The 21,550-nt window shown below is 44.4% G+C and overlaps 1 protein-coding gene across 3 annotated transcripts in view; it reads left to right on the top strand.

Moving 5' to 3' along the window:
* Window positions 1–8,441: 8,441 nt before the first annotated feature.
* sema6a (sema domain, transmembrane domain (TM), and cytoplasmic domain, (semaphorin) 6A) overlaps window positions 8,442–21,550 on the top strand; it is a 101,171-nt gene continuing 88,062 nt past the window's right edge. Inside the window, exon 1 of one of the 3 annotated variants that reach the window (XM_035640216.2) lies at window positions 8,442–9,034. The gene's annotated coding sequence lies outside the window, so the exon portion shown is untranslated. Of the gene's footprint in view, window positions 9,035–17,126; window positions 17,308–21,550 lie in introns of those variants that run through there. The other 2 variants (XM_035640219.2, XM_035640218.2) reach the window with 2 other exon arrangements.

Here is a 21,550-nt window from a genome sequence, read left to right as displayed (position 1 = left end):
AGTGCCCAATATTATGCATCCAAATGGGTTTCCATTGTGCCGCTGTGGATAAAACAGAATACAATCTACAATACATCAAGAGACAATAAACGAGAAGCAGATTGTTTTGACACTCCTCTTCAATGAATGGAGTTATCCAGCTGTTATCAAGTCCTGCAGTAAGTGCAAATACCATTGTTGCTTTTTCTATGATTACAGTTGAATATAAACCAACTTTTCCCCTGCTATTGTTACGTGGACCCGAGCCATTCACCCCAATAAGCGACAAACAGTTAAACAAAAACTACCATTAAACAACAACAACAAAAAAGAGCAACATTTTTCATTGCTGAGTGCAGCTCAAAAAGCCTAAAAAAACCACACACATATATATATATATATATATATATATATATATATATATATATATATATATATATATATATATATATATATATATATATATTTATATAAATATATTTACAAACAAAGCGATGCAAAGACACATGGATAGAATGGGAGTGAGAAGGAAAGACAGAGAAATGGCCTTCACTGAAAAATGGATGAGCACTATGGGTGTGTAAGCAAAGGCTGGATGACTTATTCAGTCGGGACTGTGCGCACATGTCATTAAATCAGCTGCTACATCCACAACCAACCAGCCGCCCAGGTGAGGTTAAAGCTGGAGCTCATGGAGAGAATCGAGACGCTTGGGGTCCAATCTGCACCTGGAGTTGGATGTGGATCCACGGGCTGGGATGAGGATGGGAATACTAACGTGCAGTGTATAGGCGAACATCTGTTTCCACTTTGTACGTTGTCGGAGCACTTCCGCGAGGCACTATACTTTACAGCATCATTTACTCATAAATCAATTCCACTCAGCACCTGATACTGTACGCGTTCGTGGGTGCAACGAGGTACGCTGTACAGCACGGCGTGTAAACAAATATCTTTCTTGTAGACTGAGCAAGGGAACAAATGTCAGTGTTCCTGCTGACAGAATGAAAAAAGCTAAGCATTGTATTAACTTATGTCCAATACACAGTACATCTTCAAAATCACTTGCAATTCATGACACCACTGTAGTAAACTTGATTCTATTTGTCGTTTCATTTTCCCAACAAGTAAAACCCGGACAAGTGGAACCAGCATCTCCTGAAGTTGCACCATAACTGACTGTGGCATAAGAACTTGTGTGTGGGCAGAGAACAGATGCATGATGAAACTGAACTCAGGGGTTGGCTGGAGAGAAGCATTGTCCAGCATGTCCTATGTACAGTTAGTCTGACCTGGGGCTGTGACTGTGCAGTGGTAGGCTGTGAGAACAGGGCTTGTATATGGGCAGTGCCAAGAAACATGCATCAGCCCGAAAAAAAAAAGCTATTTAACACATGAGTTATCAGCATAAACAGCAATAGCATACATGCCTGTGGCAGGCAATTCTGAATTCTAACATGATAACAATGGGACGCCAACATTTGTAACAGAGTCTCATGAAAAATGTTTCAATTTTTTTTTACACACTCTCTAAAAGAGATGCGTGGAAATACTGTATGTTATTCCCTTGCAGGAAAAGAAGAATTTCTGATAAAAAATTGAAGTTGATAATACCCTTAAATAGATAAATGAAGAAAAAAAAAGCAGCAATATTGCTGTTTGGTTACGTGATAATCCATTTTGTTTACCTGGACCCTCAAGTAGCAGTATTCCCTCTCCAACCTTACAGCTCCATTTTCAACTGACGTCAACAACCTCTCTCTTTCTCTCCTTCAGACCTCATCAGCAGCATGGTGTCCATTTGTGAGTTAGATGAGGGAGGGAGCACAGGCACAAACCCCCTTCCCAAGATACACACACACACACACACACACACACACACTCACACTCACACACACACACACACACACACACACACACATGCGCACACACACTGAGTCCCTTCTGAGATTATAAAGACTATGCTCTCTAACTGTCACTCTTAGTTACAGACCTATCATGCAGAAATGATGACTTATTCATGGCTTTCATGCAAACCTGGATGCACAGAGGAAACTGAAGCTGGCTGGGGCGAGGCCCAACAGGCTGGTGTGTGTGTGTGTATGTGTGTGTGTGTGAGTGTGTGTGTGTGTGTGTGTGTGTGTGTGTGTGTGTGTGTGTGTGTGTGTGTGTGTGTGTGTGAATGGGGTGTGTATGTGTGTGCGTGTGTGTTTCACATGTAATGGCAAAATGATGTAAAAAAGCATGTCTGAGTAGTGAGCAAAAGTACACACACATCCACACACTACTCAGGATATACAATTTTGCTGACGTAGATGCCTCAGGTTTACACACAGAGTCACTTTATATTTCTAAGGCTTTTAATACTTTTGGCAGCTACTGACAAAATATTGATGACAGGATGGAAAAATGTTTTGCATTCAGTAAGTGTGAATACAATTTACCCCTGTAACATACAGTATTATCATACAGTCTTATTAGAGCATTTTCACTGAGCGGTAAGTGCACATCTATTTAAATGTGTTTGTTCATCAGGCTGAAATAAATGTATTTGACAAAATAAACATGGTCAAGTAAAACAGGATACTTGTTAGTGGCCAATATGCAACAATGCAGCAGCATGCGATCGATGTCTGGTTAAATTGATGACGAAACATCACAAAAATGTTAAATGAACATTCAGATATGCACACACACCCAAGGTTGCCTACCTGCTGCCTAATCTTGTTGATGTTTGAGGTGACACAAGTGATAAATGGCTGATGATTTTACAGCGTTAGGAAAGTTCAAGAGAAGTTAATCATCTATGAATACAAATCAGTCACTCCAAAACTGTTTGCTCACAGAGGCACTGCGTCAACAGGAGTGAGAAAAAAAAAGGACGCAGTTAACTGGAGTTTTCTCAGAAACCAATTAAAATTGTGTGAACGTGTGACTTGCCAGCTGGAAGGTGACGAAACTTCATGATTCCTACTTCCTGTAATGCTTCCTGTTGTCTTCGGATGGATAACCATCAAAACTGTGCATACATTAATTTTTCTTCTTCTCTAGATTGTGACCTATGCTGAAACAATTCTGTTTCAATACTCTATAGTATGGTTTCAAGAGGTCAGCTCATGTATCTCTGTGAACCTCCAGACTCTGTGGTTGTGCAGTGAAAGATGTACATAGAGAGCAGCTAAATAATGAACCTCTATCAAGCCTAAAACACAGCTGGGACACCTGTGTAGACTGTTTAACACAATGTCTGACTGCGGAACACAGCGGTGCACATTTTACCTCTGCTCTATGCACTTTTTACGGGCTGCACATTTTCAGTCACAGGTTTCTCCTGACATAACGCCGATTGTGAGGCGATATGTAAATGGTTATGTTTATGTTTATTTACATTCCATTCCATATACATTTGATTCACCCTGCCTGCTCTACAGTCCGTTAATGAGTTAAACTCATGACTGCATTATTTAGAACATATTAAATAAGTCCTTTGATAAATTCTAAGGGAAAATATAAGTTAATAGTTCATAGGAGGAGATTTATGTTACCAAACTGATGTTTTTTTTTCTCTGAGCATTGTTTTGTAGGATTTAAAAAAAAAACCATTTCTCCTGATGACATTCCCAGTGACCAGACTTTTTTCAGAAAAAATAAATCAGAGTAACTTCGAATGTGCTACATCATGTGAAATAACAGTCGTTCTAATGTAACCGCATGTTTTGGTCCCTGTTCTGCTCAGGGACTCATAACCCCCTCAGTTGCAGAACTGTTTAGCATTAGACTATAGATCCTTTGAGTCTCTCTGTTTTCAGTATAGGGTCCATAAGTGAATATGAATTATGAGATAACAGAAACAGAAGAATGCAGACTATTCTATGAATGCAGATAGGACTGTTGCACTCCCAGAGGTCACACGTGGTTTAGCAATCAGCAGAATGTAACATAGAATTTTCGTGTTTTTGTTGTTGTTGTTGTTTACTCTTTTGCACTTTACGTCCAGGCTACGTAGTACGGTGGCCCTGAGGGCGCACAGCACCGCAACTTAAGCAAACGCATGCAAATAGACAAAACACAAGCGAATTAAGGAAACACCTTCATCAATTTGACAACACCTGCGCCGCGTTTAGAAAACCGCGCTGCGAAAACCGCAACACGACGCATTTAGGAAAAGGCGCTGCGAAGCGGACGTGTTTCCGGAGGACACTTAAAAGTGGTGCACACGGCTGGACACGCTCGTTTGTTCCCGCGGATTTTGAGTCGCGGCGCTTCCGCCAGTGCTGTTGGACAATAAGATTTTAAAAAAGTAAGTGTTTTTGATCCGTTTAAACATTGTGATTGCATCACGATAGCAAACGTTGCCCATCAAAAGGGGGCAGCAGAGAGATTCAGTGATTGGCCTGCAACAGTACAATGGCAGCCACCACTGTAGATGGACCCTGTTCCTTTCTCAGGTGCTCCACAGGTGAGCTGCATCCATTAGGACTCCAGCAGCGGCAGTTGTGATGCTCTGTCAGTGGTCCATTGTAAAAAGATAAAATAAATAAAATAAAAATACAGCTCAGCAGGCTTTGAACAGAAATCCACAAAATAACTCCCTTGAAGTCCCACAGACACATCACAGACTGTCTGTTATTTCTTAACACGTTTTAGGCCAATTCAAGTGTGGAAAAGGGTGATTTGTGTTTTTAAATAGGAGTCATCAATGTATGGATATTCTGTGTTAGAATCTGTGCTGCATGTGGGTAGAATGCATGTTCTTTACTCAAATATTTCCTCTATGCTTCTTTAAAATGTATTGCTGCATTTTCAGGGGAAATGTACATTTTATTACATTAGCTATATTTATTTCATTGCTGTGGTTGCAAATTACATTGCAGATATTAACACATACAAAACGCACCAACCAACTCCAACTATGTTGCATTTTATAGATTTAACCACCCCACAGAACATAAAGTTGTTAAAGTTGGCTCCAAGTTACAACAATTTTAATGTGGCTCACACAAGCATCTGCGCTGATGAAATTGAGAAACAATTATGTGTGACTGTATAGAAAGCACAACTGTGCATTAGTTTTGATGTTAAACTGATCATTATTTTACATAGCGTAAACATTTTGAATGCTGTACTTTTACTTTTATTGGGCTTCGAGTGTTTCTTCTTCTAAACTGAACGCTGGTGTTCTGTAGGTTGTTGGTTGTCACGGTGTATGTGGGTGTAAGTGTGGGTGCTTACATACTATATATATAAATCAACACATGTGGCTTCAAGTCTTTGAACACATTTCAACATGTGCATTTGTGCTACAGCATTGTTTACTGCGAGTCTCTATAGTTTACATATCATTTACTCCTACTTCATTGAAGTCAAATTTTGAGGTACTGGCACAGTATGTTATTACTTAGTTGAGTATCCTATTTCCATTTTACTGTACTAAATCTATACAGGGGGAAAATATTTATTTGAGAGCTGCTTAGTAATTTCTTTCCATATCAAGATATAACATTTTGAATTCAATTGTTGTGTGTTGTGACCCCTTGTAAAAACGCAGTTCCCCACCTTCACCCTCTTATCTTCTCAGTTTGTGTTCTGCATATCCACTCCCCAATGTGATTGAGGACCAAGTAAGCAAATCCTTTATTTTACGAAAAACAATTATATAAAAAAAAAGATCGAACGAACAATCTGCAGAATGAGAGTTTACTGTCGATACTCAAGATTAATATAATATTGTTGATTATAATTATCTACTTTTAGTGGGATTCGGAATCCAGACCTTTTACTTGAAATGAAGTACTATTACATTGATATACTGGTTTCACCATTAATCTGAGCACTTTTCCACCACTTGTGTGGTGTGACATCATTTCATCAGCAGTGAGACAGTAGGAGAAGAGGCGTGAGGTGTCAGAAGCCCAGGATAACGCTGCATGTTACAAAGGCTTTAATGCACACTGTGCAGAGGAAGGTGGGCGCAGTTCCTTTAGTATCTTCACAGGCCAAGGGTGTGAATTAGCTGTAGGACATTAGTGGAAGTAAAATCAGCAGAAGAAAAGTAATACTTTAAATCAACATTCAGGGGTTGGAAAGGTGCCAGACAGGTATAAGAGCTTCTGTAGTCTAGTCATGAGATAAAGAAAAAGAAGAAAAGTCTGAATACGGAGCTGAGCCAAGTCCCTGAAGAACTGCTGGTGGTGTGTGTCTGCAGTCTGTCCCAGTCTGGGGTTTGGCTGTTGCTCAGTTTCGACTGCAACTCATAGTCTCAATGTGCCTGGGACAACTTTAGAAAGATAAGTGAATTTAACATATTTCCTTTGGTGTATCTAAACATTATTGAGCTCAACTTGTGCCCTGTCCACCCTCCACCCTTGCACTTCACATACAACAATTGTTGTATGTTGTCTGTTTTGGCAAGTGGCTTAACTTGCATGATGATTGATGTCAGCACATCAAGATGCCCTTCCCATCTGATTTTGTGCACAGTGTCCAGAATGATTCACCTGTATATGTCAAACACACAGTAAACTCACACTCTCGCCCATCTCTCACACGGAATTTTAATGAACTCTAACAAGCCTGCTGTACATTATACTGAGATGAGATGAGATGTGCTGTGTGATATATGACTGCACTCAAAGCACTTGAGGAAGTGCATATACTTGCCAAGGATGTGCATGCATTTGCATATGCCGCAACCACATTTTAACTCAAGTTTTTTTTTTTTTTTTTAAACAAACAGGATCCAAATCTGCCTTTGTGAATGATGGAAAAACAGCCGTTACTTCTACGAGTTATTTTGTTTTCACTCTCGTGCATGGCTCTGTACGACGGTTTGATTGCAAAATGGTAAATGGATTTAGTTTTTTTAAAGCAAATTAAATGATAACAGACGAGGAAAGGGTTGGCAGGCACGAGTGCATTACTACATTAAAGAACAACGGTACAGTATATGGTGTTTGGCATCGGGCCTGTAGAGGCAGTACTGCACTGAGCTGTTACCGTAACAACACACACACACACACACTGCTTTTGCAGGTGGCCCATTTATTATGGGCCCAAAGCCTCCTCATATTAGATATGTTCCTCCGGAGCTTCAACGTGTACGATCTGGACTATTGATGTCCATATACAGGTGTTTATGTACTATAATACAATGTGTGTTTGTAATATCTGAAAGCATGTGGAAGTAGTTATGATTGTGCTCCGTGGCAGGCTTGCAGTTTGTAATCTGACAAATTGATGTTGATTGGTTTGGCTTGGTGAGAGGGAGGGAGGGAGAGAGGAGGAGGAGGAGGGAGAGAGAGGGAGAGAGAGGGGGAGAGGAGGAGGAGGGAGGGAGAGAGGAGGAGGAGGGAGGGGGAGAGAGAGAGAGGGAGAGAGAGAGAGAGAGGGAGAGCGAGAGAGGGAGGGAGGGAGAGAGGAGGAGGGAGGGAGAGAGAGGGAGGGAGAGAGGAGGAGGGAGGGAGAGAGAGAGAGGGAGAGGGAGAGAGAGATTTGATTTTTAAAAACACAATGTTTAGTTAAGATTTACAAGAGAACATCACGGTCCTCTACAAATGAAAGGGAGAGAGAGAGAGAGAGAGAGAGAGAGAGGGAGAGAGGAGGAGGGAGAGAGAGAGAGAGGAGAGAGGAGGGAGGAGGGAGGGAGGGAGAGAGAGGGAGAGAGAGAGGAGGAGGGAGGGAGAGAGAGAGAGAGGGAGAGAGGAGGAGGGAGGGAGAGGGAGAGAGAGAGGGAGAGAGGAGGAGGAGGGAGAGAGGGAGAGAGAGAGAGAGAGAGAGAGAGAGAGAGAGAGGGGAGGGGGGGAGAGAGAGAGAGAGAGAGAGAGAGAGGGGGGGAGGGGGGGAGAGAGAGAGAGAGAGAGAGAGAGGGAGAGAGAGAGAGAGAGAGAGGGAGAGAGAGAAGTATGTTGAGCAGGCGCCTGACATCAGATTGTAACCTTAATGTACCATGAATTTGAATTTGTTTAACTTTTTTGAACTTTGCTATTGTTTTCAGACTTTCACCTGATGGCAGCTCCGATGAGATGAGATCAGGTCCCAAATAAAGAGCGCATGTGTTTTGTGCGCGCGTGCGCGCGTCTACATGCGCGTGCCAGCTTGTGACCACGGGGAGGACCACCAGGGAAGGAAGGGCGGTCCCCCGACAAGAGGCAGGACGCGCTTTGAACCTGCTCACACGCGCACTGACACGCGCACAGACAGAAAAGTGGAATCATGCGGGTGGCATGAAAAGACCTGCGTGTGTATTGTGTTATCAAAATCACCACTGACAGTTTGCACGACATGTATGAATACGAAAACGCCAGTTTCTTTCTTTCTTTATTTATTTATATATATATATTTTAATATAACCTCTAATTCTTTTCCTTTTTTTTTCTCTCCTCTGTGAGAAAACTATTATTAGCGCTCGGGCTTTTCTCCTTCGCCGACGCGCATTCTTACGAAGTGCCGCTGCGTAAAAATAGAAATACAGTTGGCCATAACTGGCACCCATTGACACAATAGCTCCCGTTCCAGAGACGTAGCTCCTCCCCGCGTACAGCCTGTGTGTGTGAGTGTATGTGTGTGTGTGAGAGTGTGTGTGTGTGTGTGTGTGTGTGTGACAGCTGGGCTCGCTGCGCTGCGCTCCAGTCTGGTTAAGACGCCTCGTCTCCAAAGAGGATGACCGTCGGCTCGTGTGGAAGGTACTGCGATCCCGCTCCGCAGCTCTAGTTGTGGGACACGCGGTCGGTTCCATCCGTCCAGCTCACCTGCGAGGGGGAGGAAGCTTAAAGCGCAAAGAAAACCCGCCGCTGCTGTTCCTTCTCCCCTCTCCAACAGTGTGGATTTCCGATGGATATTCCGATTTGAAGAGGTGTGATTTGAGCGCGTTTGGCATGTAACGAGAAGCAAAAAAAAAAAAAGAAAAGGAAAAAACAAAGGAGGCGCAAGAGAAAAAGTAGCGCTCGTTATTGTCATTCTGAGACGAGCTCGAGTGCTTCGCAGAGCCACATCTCATGGATTACTAAAGCACAGAGCCGTACCACCACTCCGGGGCACATCCATGCATGAGCTGAAGGTAAGATCTCTTTGTTTATTCCAAACTTTAGGTGCGCTCGGAGCCTCGCGTGTCCAGCCCCGGGGGCTCGTCCTGTTATCTGCGCAGTCGGAGCAGCCGGGCGACAAGTGCACAAGCTCCCCCGGGGTTCACTTGAGCCAACCAGGGGCCATCACGCGTATTTATGTAGAGCGTTTTGGTTTTAAAGTTACCAAAAAAAAAAAAAAAAAGACCCCACAGAAAAAGACCTGGTTTCAGTTTCAAATGGGAGCTGCGATGCTTTCCCCCACAAGACAGGCACCATGTGCCGACATAAACAGACCCACAATGTCGTGCGTAATCCCTCAATATGCTGTTTCACCCATGGAAGCGTCGGTCTGAGCGGACCCATTGGAGATGATAGTAAAACAACACGCGAGACACAAGCCAAAAATCCACGTCAGTGTCTGTCCGGGTCGCAGGTACATCACATGTATCCGCGGCGAATAAGAAATGTGCTTGTGGGAACTTGGCCGACTGTTGTCCTCCCTCTAACGGTGCCCTTTTCAACCCCGTTGACTTGTTTTAAAACTACAGCCAGCAAACAACCATGCAGTTGCTGTTTTGCAACATGAAAAAGACAAAATTGCAAGAGTTATGTGAGTCTAAAAACATATTTCATTCCTGATTTGTTATTTTTTTTTAAAAAAAAGTGTTCGCTCCATTATTACAGTCCATGATGGGATTTTCATTTGCCATTTATTTTCACGATTGGAAATCCAGAATCAGAGCCGCAATTAACATAAAGACTTGGGCTGTGGTGCAGAATGTTTTTAATAATCTTTTGCTTTTCATTCTGTTGATAAAACAAGGACCTGAATTTACAGACATTTGATGTTAATTAATTGGTAATTTTGCATGCAGACACACACACACACACACACGCACACACACACGCACGCACACACACTGGGGGCAAGGGTGTGTTCAGGGATTCCAAGCTGCGCCAGCAGGCACTGTGGTCAATCTGGTTCCAAGAAAGATCCATCAAATGTTTGTAGTTCTGACCAGGAGAGAAAATTGCGTCAGTCTCAGGAGGTGGATTTGCCATTAAACCAAATGCTGCTGCAGTAACGAGCCGGGAGAGGAGACAGAGGCCTCACAGACCACATCCAGCAGCCCCGACTGCCAACACCCAGTCAGTCAGTCAGTCAGTCACTCCCAGTGGTTTCCCTCTCCTCTCCTCTCCTCTCACAGTATGGAATACCCCCCCCTCCCCCCCCCCCCCCTACTAGGCAGTGGGAAAAGCTGGAGGAAGGATTTCTAAATGTAGGAATTACATGAGGAAGTATAAGCAAGGCTGGTGATGGAAATGGATGAATCTTAAGAGTATTGAATGCCCACAGCAAAATGTGCCACTTGTCAGCTGATTTTTGAGCAGCGGCACAACACACCATGTTACAGAAAGAAAGAAAAAAAGAGAAATATTAGACACAAGATCTAACGGGAAAAGGCTCCCGTATTTCATGTTCCTCCTGAAATCACTAGAAGTATTTGGCACTCCTGTGTGTTGCATGTTACCTTATGTTTTTGCTGTCATTATACATATTGTGCTGGGGATTACGCACAGATTTTGAATGTGAAATGGCAGAATGTTTCAACATTTCACCGCCGCTCCTCCTACAGCATTAGCCTCGGGGCGTTCAGATGTCCCGGAGGCATTTTTTGGAGATGTTGCACGGTCGGCCTGTGAATCTCCCCACGCTGTTTCATAAAGGCTTCGACACAACGAGCCAGGGTGCCGTTAATCCTGTTTTTAAAAACACTTTATACGTTGACATTAACGTGATGCTGATACATAAAATTTGCAGCAATGATTTACCTTTGTGACAGACGCCTGCCGGTTCTCTTCCCAAGGAGAGGCGGAATAGAGCAGAGCGACCAGAGTTGTTACTTGTATTTGGAGCGATGCTCTGTGGAGCGTTTGATCCGCTGATCCCCCAACAATAGTGGTGGTGATGGCATTGTGTGTGACTGATGTGAATTCGTCACACTGTGTGTGTGTGTGTGTGTGTGTGTGTGTGTGTGTGTGTGTGTGTGTGTGTGTGTGTGTGTGTGTGTGTGTGTGTGTGTGTGTGTGTGTGTGTGTGTGTGTGTGTGTGTGTGTGTGTGTGTGTGTGTGTGTGAAGAGAAGGGCAGAGACAGAGAGAGTTAGTATTTACCTTTGCCATACACATGCAGATGGAGCCAGATTATTGTCAGTTTAAATAATTGATAAACGCTTTCTTCCTATTGAAATGAATTGGCCTTCTATTATAAACAACGAGACAGGTCAGCTGCTGTTAAGCACTGGCTCTCATTCAGTCAGTGTCAATACCCAGCATTCACCAGTGTGTGTATTTATGCATTATGCATATTTTTACAAACGCCATGTTTTATTGATGCACGTCCTTGGTGTGTGGGCTGGTGTTTTTCTTCTTCTAATTAGAGTGTGAGAAAGCATCCAACCCCTCTCACTCATCTGCATGCGATTTATTGATGCTTAACCCATTTTCCAGTTTTCACATCTTTCCAAATTGCCACTGCTCCAATTACACTGCCTTAAATGCTAAATCTGCTTTAGTGGTGGAACATTAAAAACACATACTCATGAGCGCGAGTATGTGTTTTAGCACATTTTGTTTTTTCGGGGATACGGGTCAGCGTAATCAAAGACGCCTGTACTGAAATAGAGCTGTCCATCACAGACGTTGTATGGCTAATTTGCTGCTTTATCTCCCCTTCTGCGTGAACGTTTTTCTACTTTTCTTCTGCTGCTGCTCCATTGCTATCGTTTTATTTGCTTATGATTACCTTGACCCTCTGAAGTTGAACTCATTATTTGATAAATTCCTTTAATTTTATCGAAGAAGACATAACACTGAATGATATGCAGGTCAAGAGGTGATGGGAGCAGACCTGTGTCTCAATTCTCCCCTTTCTCCTTCATTTATATATTTAATTTTTCTAAAAAAATATTATTTGCTTTAAAATGGAACATGTCGCCAACTCTTTAAAGGCGATGATAAATGATGATCACTGTACTATATGGGGGTCTAACATATCTCACTGTGCAGGACGGTCAAGTGTGCTCTATTCACAGCATGGCTCATTGAAAATGTAATCACTTGTCTTAGCAGGTTGGTCCTTGTTCTCGCCCTGTCTTTCACACACACATGCATGGATGGATGGCGCTCCAGTGTCCAAGTTTCATTGTGTTGTTGTAGTCGGCTGCTTTCTACCCACTTAGCCTTAAGCCCTCCAGCTTCCTAGAAATGACTCCGCAGTGCATGACGCACCGCATTAACTGTCCATGTGTTGAACATTCTTCATACTCATTACATTAGCATAATTGATTGAGCGTGTTTGGTGTGCCAAGAAAGCCGGAGGCACGGAGGACCAAGCAAAAGGCTTATTTTGGGCCGCAAGTCAGCGGCGGAATTGGCCGAGGGTCTGTTGATGTGTTGGCTGTTGGTCCTTGGCGAAGCTTTGTTGTTAGAAATTAAGTGAATTAGAAAGTGATAGCTCGCCGATCTAGGAGCAGATTGTTGAGGAGCCAAACTTTGTCACATGCTTGCCAAATGAGAAAAACAGAACAAAACTTTTAAAATCAGCTCGTAACATCTTCCTTCTCTTCGTGGACTTTTTGTGTTTTTTTATATACTTAGTATATGCGACATTAACATGTGGTAATGCCTTTGTCACAGCGGACTTTGGTTGCCTGTCATTACTCGAATGGAATGGAAAGCAAATGCATTTGCGGGGATAATCCAAAAGCTGCAGGACTTTGTGTGATTGCCTGGGAGATGGATGAATGACTGTGGCCCTGAAAGGGGCCAAGACTTGTACTACAGATCAGATGAAATTGTGGTACACAGCATAAAAAAAAAAAAAAAATGATGTTCCCGTCCTGCTGTTGTGCTCTTACAGGTGAGAGCAGCCAGCTGTGAGTCATGGAGACAGCCTCGGCCTGATACGATCCATTAGGGCCACATCGGCCGCTGTGGTTATTTCTGTGGTGAGGTTACTTGTTGTGTGTCATGTGGATGTTGCGCGTCGGGGAAACTCTGCCACCTCTTTGTTTGCCCCTTTTTAGCGCTAACCCAGCCTGTAGCACACCATGTTCATGTGTCTCGCTGAGGAAAGAATACACTGATGGTGCTTAATGTGGGTTGTGTTCCTTTTTTGGGAGGGGGCTGGGTTGGGGGGGTCGATAGTGCATACCCAGTGTGTCCTCCTTGTGACTATGCATGCATGTTGCTTGCATGGTGTTGTTCAAGTGCATCTGTCCCTCCTCCCCAGGCCCCAGCGATTGGCACTGCATCTCTCATCTATTAATCATAGAGAGCGCTTTCTCTCTCATTCCGTTGCCATAGTTTCAGGACCTGAGACAGTGTTGGGGTGTCTGGCTGCATAGAGGGAGAAAGGAAAGGAAAGAAAGAGGAAAAGAAAGAGGTGTGACTCTGGAGGAAAGGAGGAAATTATATAAACAGTGTAGCGGAGGGAAGGCGGAACAATTGAAACAGAGCAGAGGAGGAAAGAGGGGAAGTGATAGGAAGAGCAATGGCATGCTAACACACTGTGCCGGTCCTCACACCATGCATCGAATATGCTTCGCGAACCAAAAAGGATTCCATTTTCATTTCAGCAGTAAACCTCCTATCTCCTTCTGTGCACGCATCTTTTCAGGCTCTCTCTCACACAAACACATGTACAAACTCTGTCCGCCTCTCCGCTCTCTCTCTCTCTCTCTCTCTCTCTCTCTCTCTCTCTCTCGCAGAGCAGAAGAATATTTTCACAGTAGGCATCGTCTTGTGAATGGCGTGGTCATGGGGCTGGTGCATCTCCAGTGTGTTACAGTACATTGAACGGCTGTTATTTCACCTTGCTTTACAATGGGGAAAAAACCCCTTCCACTGAGCTGGGATGGAAGATGGGCCAGGGCCTCCTGTTTCATGCTCAGTTGGATGTTTTGATGGTAAATCATGCTGAATTCATGGGTTATTCAATTCTGGATAGCCATGGAAAAGGACCTCTATATGGAGATTTCTCAGGCAGGGAATACCTCTTGCTATCAAGCCCCGTCTCTCTATCTTGTCTCTTTTAGCATTTATCTGTCTTTCTACCTTTCCTCCTTTCCCGGCCTCTCCCTGTCTCTTCCTCCGCATTGAGATTCCCGTCCGTTTATGCACAAGGAATACTGAACATGCGCCGTTACTTTCAGGGAAGCAGTTCTTGTTTTGGCTGTAGGCTTTGTACCTCCCGTATGACCTCATAATCTCATTTGGGCCTTTTAATGGCTAACCATGCACTAATGCGGTGGTTGTATTATCGCCTTGTCTCATCACATCATACCCCGCTTGTGAGCATTTCCAATGGGAGCTTTTGGAGAGCAGGCAACCGGCGGCACTGTAGTCATGGGATTTTCAGCACACACAGCCGGTCACTCAAATGCGCGTACACAAATACACATAAACCCACTCATTGGGGAACAAAAGACAAATGTGAGCACACGCGTAAGAGGATGAGGAGTAATGAAAGCTCGTCATTGTTGCAGTGGCGCACACAGTGGCACACCAATCGGCACGGACCCAAGGATGCCTGATTGTAGACGCTGCGTAATGGGGAATTGCCATTAAGGGAAAGAAAGGACAAAGGAGGAAGTGAGAGGGTGCGTTTGCTCTCTGTGCTGATGGCACTGAGGTACTCCTGTGCCTTTGAAGTGATGGGATTGCAGGTGACATCATGGCGGTGGCATTCTCAGGTGCAGCAGGTGAATTGATCCAGGTGGGGGAGGGGGTGAAGGTGTGTGTGTAATGTGTGTGTGTGCAGGCCTGGTGTTTCAATACTCCTGAGTATCTGTGGAAGCAGGCATGCATGGCTGTGTGTGTGTGTGCGTGTGCGTGCGCGTGCGTGCGTGCATCAGTCATCAGTCATCAAAGCAGAGGAAAGCCAGGGCGTAAGGTGATCTGTATGCTCATGGCAGAGCAGCAGTCATACTCTCCCAGAGGCTATATGCCTCGCTGAATGTGGAACAAGCAGCTTCTTCTTCCAAAGCTCCACTGCTGGTGTCCAACCACGCGCGTGCCAAACAGGGCTAGACACAATTTAGTTTATTATAAATGTTTCTGGATTTCCCCCTCTCAGCAACATCTCTGTGTAAATGATCTGTCAGCAGTGATATAGTTTCACATAAGGTAGTGCCGCTTTCTAATCTCGTGATGCAAACATTTATTAGCCGGCCCTAAACCTTCCCGGGACGAGCTCAGCTCAAACGAGCATCGACTGATATCCTAGACAGCAGGTAATTTGTAACAACCATCCCTGGCTCATCTGACACGCTGATGATGATGATAGATTGCTGCAATTTGTCCCCGGGTGATTATTTATTATTTCCAGGTGACTGGTAAATCCTAACAATGACCTGTAGTTATTCTGACACGTAAACATGAAAATACTTTCCCTTCCTGCCAAATGAAAGCAATCAAAACAATCTAGATAAGATGAAGTTGTTGTTATTGGTCACTAATATCTGAAACCTCACACAAGCAACATTTTTTTAGTCCATATTTAAAGTGGTTCTTACAGCGAATACAAGCGACTTGTGTTTTTTTTTTGTTTTTTTGGGAGTTTGCCTCAAACCGTGTCAAGAAATCAGTCTTCTCCCGGTCACAGTGGCTGGCAGACTACAAGTGATTCCCCTGAGGGTCCTCTATTTCAGAATCCAATCAGGCAGGAGTCGGAACAATATTACCTCTGTGTGTGTGCGTGTACATTTATTATATAGCTAATGAACAAAATTGCAGCCATGTGCCATGGCCTGGTGGCGTGGCTGGCGAATAAAGAAACACACACACACCACGCACACAGCCAGTGTCTTCCCGCTTTTCACCACAATGCACGCTCATGTGTACACACACACGCGCAACCACAAGGCCCCCAGTGTTCTTGGCCCGTCTGCCTATCAGCTCATGCGGAGTGCTGGGCTGGGAGTACTTATCATCACTCTGCTGAGAAGAGGCCTCACAAAGGCCCACTCACATCACACACACACGGACACACACACACACACACACACACACACACACACACACACACGGACACACACACACACACACACACACACAACCGGACACTGCTCAGTATAGGGCTGCTGGACTGATTAAATGTATGGTGTGACAGCAGCCTGAGCTGCCACTGGGAGGAGGATGAAACCCTGATAGGTAAATGGAGACTAGCAGGCAGGTAGACAGGTTCTAGGTATGTAAGCAAACCTTTCACTAAGGAAATGCATTTAGTTTGCTTTGCCAGATACCTTGTGGAAAAAAATAATGTAATTGCTTATAACTTTATTAAGTTATATTTACTGACAAGCCAGGAAAGATAACACCCTTTTTCTGCACAGAAGCCACAGGAGGGTTGGCACAGGACTTTCGTGTAACCATTCCTTAGCTGTCAATATACCAACTTTTGCAACAGCTTGTTGACATCATTATTTTTCTTAAGCTGTTTTCAGACATAAATTAAAAAAAAAAAAAAGGTTGTAATTCACACACAAGAACATGTCGGCAGGAGATTATCCGGGTCAGATACCGTTCACAACAACAGGAACATTTCAGGGACATTCAGGCGGTGGGTGGTGCCTTTGGATAGGGGCGCCCACTCGCTCGCTGTGAATCTTTGGAGGGCTGCATTTTCCTGCTGTATTCTCCAGAGGGCTGGCAGAAAAAGTTCCACAAAATGGAAAAGTTCCACAACATGGAAAAGTTCCACAAAATGTAATATTTTGTGGATCTTTGTGGAAGAGTAATATTTTGGGACATTCGTGGTCTCACATGAAGCCCTCCTGGGAAAAGTTCTGGAAAATGCTGTTTTTTAAAAAATTAAAATCTGTTTATGCATAAGGTAGGTCTTTAGCAGGCAGGAGGAGGCGGATAGGCTGGGATAGCGATATCCAGAGTAGGCACATAGTCAGTGGTTAGGTGTCATGGAGGAATGCACAGACTCATATATTCAAGCAGAGAGATATAGAGTAATAAAGAGTAATAAAAAGAGGCTGGACAGTTGGCTAGGAAGCCAGGCGGCGAGGTTTTTTGGAGGAATACAGTGTAGAGAAACTCAACACATCTTTTCAAAATGAATTCCTGTGGAAACAAATAAGATTTCACCTTGCCCTCACCCGTGCCCCTTGGATCTGGACAAAAGATGCTCTGTATGCGGGCAGGTAATCAAGCCGGCGGGTTGATAGGCTGGAAGACGGACAAGCTGCGCGGCAGGTAAAAGAGAAGTTGTGCCTTGCATGATAATGTGCGCATTCTTTCCCTGCTCTGATAATGTTCACAGCATGCTCGGCTTGATTCATTCATCACAGTCTACTGAGGGGCCTTTTTAAAAAACAAAAAAAAACAACGCTATTTGTTAAAAAGCCCCTTTGCTTTTCTATCCCCGTTAATTTGATTTGTGTGTTGACTGGAGCATTGGGGAGGCGATGGATCCCATAGGTTTATGAAGGCGTGTGAGGTTGCACGCAGGGATTTGAGCTTTTTTTGTGTGTGCGTGCTCTGCGGCGTAGATCGGTATGTGTGGAGCATTCTGCAATGAGGCCTACTTCGGTCTCTGAGTAGTTTGGTTTGATGGGGCAGTTCGGGAGCTGCATACTGAAGCGCGATGCTTTTCTGATCCGCGCCCATGCTCAACCGCTCCGGGGCCGTCTCGGCCGTTTCACTGATAGTGCTTCTGTTGTTGTATTTTGGGGATCTGTTTAATTTCGCACAAACAACCAGCAAATCTTCTGTTTATTGACCGTGCCATTATACGGCAATTATTATTTTCTTATTTAATTGAGTTTGGAGTCTGGGCGACATGCCTAAGTGCCCAGCCTCCTTTAGAAGAAGGGTTTGATGAGTTAAAAAACTTGTGAGAAATCCTCACAGAGGAGTCTCCTGTCTTTTGGAAGAGGTTATTCGAACATGTGTTTTACGCTCAATACCAAATCCTGTTTGTCGAAAGGCTTCCGAGCTGTCGCTCTCAGATGTTCGCCAGGAGATGGCCAATTGGTCCCCCTTTCTTTGGATTTCTCTCTTCTTCCACGCCTTTTTCTTCTCTCCTTCTCCGTTTGTGCACGCTCACCTTTGGCGCACACAGTAATGCTGGCCTGGTAACTAGATAGGAACACAGGGCGTCAGGTAAGACTATCTGGACCCGCTAGCTGTTAATCATTTACATGGCATAGTTGTCTCTTTTTACAACCTTGAACAACTTATTGTCTTTTTTTAAGTCATATTTTACTTTTCATTTTTAATTCATATCCATCAATCATGATATTATTCTCTTAACCAGGTTATCAGCTGTTTTTAAACTTGTATTTAAGGGGAGTTAAAAGACCAGGTGCTTTTTTGATTTTGTTTTACAGCATTGCTTTTTTTCCCGTTCCAACCTCTGTTTTCATTATTAGAGAGTGTGGTGTTACTAGTGGCTCCACTACCTGGACTACCTCTAAATCAGAGTGCACACTGCCAAGTTACAGTTAGTTACATCACCACACATGACAACAAAGAAACCCGAGGGCAAGAAAGGGAGCCGGGACGAGCCTTCGGAAGGTGCAGCGCTGACCTAGATTAGACGGGGAGTTTGGAATGTTGAGTTGATCCTGTGGTGTGTGTGTGGGCCTATTGTCGTCTGCCTGCACCTGACTTTGATCTCCATCCCTCCCCTGTGCTGCGGTGGTGGGTTCGCTGCTCCCTGCTCAGTCCTGTGAGGTGCAGTCATCCAGGGCCAGCTGAATTCCCTCTAGCTGGCTGGCTGATTGTCGCAGACTCTATCTAGTACAAACAGGTTTCCATGCAGCCACCCGATAAGATGGGACATGGTGGTGAGCTCATACTGGCGCCGCCGCAGCAGCAGCCATTTGTTTCACACATTAACAGGTGAAGGACTTAGTGCGTTTGTCTGCATCTGCGCGTGTGCGTGTGCGTGCGTGCGTGCGTGCGTGCGTGCGTGCGTGCGTGCGTGCGTGCGTGCGTGCGTGCGTGCGTGCGTGCGTGCGTGCGTGTGACCCAGACAGTCACAGATAGCACAGACTACTCAAACAAACATATTTGAAGTCATTGCAACACCGAAGAATTAGGATATGGTTACTAATAATTGTGTTGTTTGTGTACAATATTCGCACGCAAACACACACACACTCACACACACTCACACACACACACCTGCACGCCCTCACATGCACACAAGCATTCACAAATAAACTTAAACACATTAACTCAATAAAGCGAGCAGTTGAGCAAATAAGGTTTGAAATACATCATGTTTTGAACGACATCCGATTGTAGAAATGATCACCGGGGTCTGTGCATGACTGGGATTTTATGGCTCCCATGGTCTTACGTTCCTCTAGAAGTACACACTGACTATAACTCCGTACAACACATGTGGTGCAGTTGCAGTTGTGCTTTGTGAGCTGAGGAAAGAATAAGAAAAGTTTTTTTAAAGAAAGGTAGAGGAGCACAGAGGCAACTCGCTCACCTATAAAGTAATATATATTTCATTCTTGACCCTGAGATAAGCTGATGGGGAGACCACTGTGGGGTTTTTACTATTTTCACTAAAATTTCACACCAGCGTCCTGGTCTTGTCTGTATAAGAAGCAGCATACATGGCCCCAGTTACCTGGTGGAGGCAGTATTTCTTATCCCCAACACTTGCATAATAAGGCGTGACTTTCTATTTGAGTGCACTCATTGCCTGTCCAACCCCGGAGGCAGATAGTTACTCCTTAATCACGGTGATTTCCATGGGCCAATTACTATAGTAAATACTGCCTCGGTTGTGTGTATAGCATTGACTGAGTGGAGAGGGGGTGAGCACAGGAGAAATGCATTTAATTAATTGGTTGTCATTTGGAATCCTTTGTAAATGATAGGAGTCAGTCTGACATAACCGAGGAAGTGCAGCGCTATTATTATCCAAAGCGCAGGGCCAGACAGCACCTGAGTGCATCTCTAGTCTGGAGCCAGTTGACGTGTCTGAATAGTGCCCAAACGTTGGATAGGTAGGATGTAGTGACAGTGCTTCAGTCCTCTTAGGATAATCCCCAAAAAGGAGCAACGTCTCCCATTAGGTCCTGACTGTTATTAGGCCATTTCTCATCCACGTTTCATCCTTAATTCCTTGTGCCACTATATTGAGATTAAATAAAGATTGTGGCTGGGGGGAGGTATCGATTTTAGTGGCTAGATTGTTAGCCGATTCTCAAGAGCTTTTTATAGCCATTAGCAATGGTTATTCATTCCCTGGGATGCATTGTATTACATCTAAGGAGGGTGTAGGAGCGGATGGTGAGATTGTAATCAATAGAAGCATTAAGACTGTTTTAGCCCTGCGCGTCTCTCTCGTCTTCTGAATGACCGCTGCTGTGACGAAAAGCGCTCCCATCATGAGTTTGCGCGGCTGCTATCTTGGCCACATCTCTCTTATAACAAGACAATTTTTTTTTTGTCAATGGGACTTTATGGTTAAAATAAAGGGGGGAAAGAAAATCATCATCATATGGTATGGTCATCAAAGTGCAGAAGGTTAGTCGTATAAACAGCTTGCAAACTACAGTAGGCCTGCCATATGCCTCAAGTAAGCAGAGCTAAGAGGAGATATAATTCACAGAGGGACGTAATGAGGAGCAGAATGCAGAGGGAAAAAAGGGGGGACCCAACAAGTGGAGAGGCTTTGGTTACACTTTTAACTGATGGCTATCTCTCAAATGGACAGCGAGAGGAGCGCACCTGTATCGCAGCCATTTGTATAAGAGGACAAATAGTGTATTTTATTACCTGGTGGATGATGGAACTTTATCCTCCTCTGAGGGGTTTTATGATGGTGGAGTTTGATGAACAAATATGCGCGGGAGATAACAGGCTTTGGACAAGCTTTTATGGCATTGTGACGGTTAGATGGGAATTCTAGATGATACCAAAGTACACACACACACACTCATGCGTATATACGCGTGCACACACACACTGGCACGCAAGTATGTGCACTGCACACAAGAAAACACCTATCATAGATATAGCCTCTGGTTGTCATGCGAACATCCACGGCTACTCTGTAACACTCACTGCCCCGGGGTGCAGACATGCTATGCTGTGGGCTGGGTTGCGTATGTGACCCGCTCTGGTATCCACTATCAGGGCTTTTGGGGCTGGGTTCTTGTGTATCGAGTGTCCGCAGGCCGGACATGTGCTGGGAGTCAGGTGACGCTGTGGTCAGATGAAGATCTGGTCCGTGAGAAGCCTGGTTCTTTGTTTCGCTGGCGTCAGATGCTCGCTGTCCTGTTCCAGTTAAATGATTGAGAGAGTGGTCAGTTGGGAGGTACGGACTAGAACTGAAGCAATTAATGGATTCATCAATTATAGGGCGTTCAACAGGAAATGAATCGGCAATCGTTCGACATTTACTCGAGCAATAACGTGAGCAAGCGAACTTTTGGTTTCTCAGTTTGGAGGGCGTGATGCTTCTCTC

This window comes from Scophthalmus maximus, chromosome 19, assembly GCF_022379125.1.
Source record: "Scophthalmus maximus strain ysfricsl-2021 chromosome 19, ASM2237912v1, whole genome shotgun sequence".
Classification (NCBI taxonomy): Eukaryota; Metazoa; Chordata; class Actinopteri; order Pleuronectiformes; family Scophthalmidae; genus Scophthalmus; species Scophthalmus maximus.
This window is presented reverse-complemented; position numbering and strand designations above follow the sequence as displayed.